We start from the raw sequence: 1,891 nt of genomic DNA, 5'->3' as shown, positions 1-1,891 counted from the left end.
ACCAGGCTGGCCTCGAACTCAGAAATCTGCCTGCCTCTGCCTCCGGAGTGCTGGGATTAAAGGCGTGTGCCACCACGCCCGGCTTAACATATATTAATTTGCATGTATGTTTGTTTGAGGCAAGAATGTGTGTGTGCGTGCGTGTGCGTGCGTGCGTGCGTGCGTGCGTGCGTGCGTGCGTGTGTGTGTGTGTGTGTGTGTGTGTGTGTGTGTGTGTGTGTGTGAATGCCTTAAGGAAAGGACCTGTTCACCTGTGCTTTGCTTCCTGGCCAGCACACCTTTTTACTGTTTGGTCTGGTCAATTGCCTTCCGGGACAGATTCACACCTTGAGTTACCTTTCGACAGGGCTTCTTTCTCTTCAACATACTCTGTCCCCTCAATATGTTAACTCACTGACTGCAAATGATGGTTCTCGCCTTGATTTTCAGCTTGTACCTACTTGAATACCACAGAAGGCGATACTGGCCAACAAATAGGAATTCTCTGAGGATGTACTGCATCCTGGCTTTGAAACACAAAGGAGCTTTGCCCATTCAGTCTAACATGTCTTATACCTATTGTCTCCTGTGAGGGAATTAGGATGTGATGAAAAGCATACAAAGAATGCTTTGAAAGCAAAAATAGTATACATATCAAAAGCATTTTAAGCCAGGCATAGTGGCTCATGCTGTAATTATAGCACCTGGGAGGCTGGAACCACCTACATACTGAGCTCCAAGTCAAACCCGACTACATAGTGACACCTGTCTCAAAAACAAACAAAATATTTCAAATTCTTTTACATTTATATGTTTACTTTGCGTGCATGTGAGTAGTGTATACATGAGTGCATGTAGTGTGTGTGTGTGTGTGTGTGTGTGTGTGTGTGTGTGTGTATGTGTGTGTTGTGGGGGCAGGGATCTGCCCTCCATGTTGCACATGCAGAGGTCAGAGGACAACCTGGAGAGCTGACTCACTCCTTCCACCAGGTAGGTCCTGGGAACTGAACTCAGGAAGTAAGCCCTTCAGCCCCCAAGCCATCTAACCAGACTCAAAGCAAGTATTTTGACTGTTTGTTATTGTGTTCAGCTCATATAAAGGCTCAATAAATACAGTATTTAAATGGTGTAGACCTTCTTGTTAAGAAATCTAGAAACTATGGGCTAGGGTTTGAAATAAAATACGTACACAGGAAGAACAATGAATTAGCTATGTATAAAATGTTTTCTTAAAACTTGGATAATTAAAACAATATGACCTTGGGTTGAAACAAACAGATGTCATAAACCTCTATGTGTAGAACAATAGCTTAGAATAGCTGAGGAATGTTTCAAATGACAGTTTATTTAAAGGGAAAACAAAATGATAATGACACCAGCTAACACTTTTAGAGAAAATTGGATTCCCTAACACCTTATACCTTATAAAAGTCTTAAGGGGTTACATATGAAAAGGCATGTGATATTATTAATAGAGCTTGATAATAATTTTATTTTGAAATTTGCTTTTGGAAAACATTAAACTAATAGAAACTCCACTCCATTTAAATTTATATTTAGTGCCACACACCTTTGATCTCAAGGAGGTAAAGGCAGGTGGAAATCTATGAGTTCAAAAACAGCCTAGACTATGTAGTGAGCTAGTCAGGGTTGCATAGTAAGACCTTGTCTCAGGGTTTGATTGCTAGATTTGATTTCACAGTAAATTTAAACTTCTATATTCAAAGAGGAAACACATACATTCCAAAGAAAAAATTAAGAAATGATTAGGGGATGTGAAAATATATAGCTATGAAATGTTAATTGCAGTTTAAGCAACATGCATGTGTATGTAAATATCTGCATTTCTCTATTACAGGTATGTATTAGACTGACCGTCCACTTGGTAGCTTAACTCCTGGCAAACTGTTAC

The sequence above is a fragment of the Mus pahari genome, chromosome 1, assembly GCF_900095145.1.
Source record: "Mus pahari chromosome 1, PAHARI_EIJ_v1.1, whole genome shotgun sequence".
Lineage (NCBI taxonomy): Eukaryota > Metazoa > Chordata > Mammalia > Rodentia > Muridae > Mus > Mus pahari.
This window is presented reverse-complemented; position numbering follows the sequence as displayed.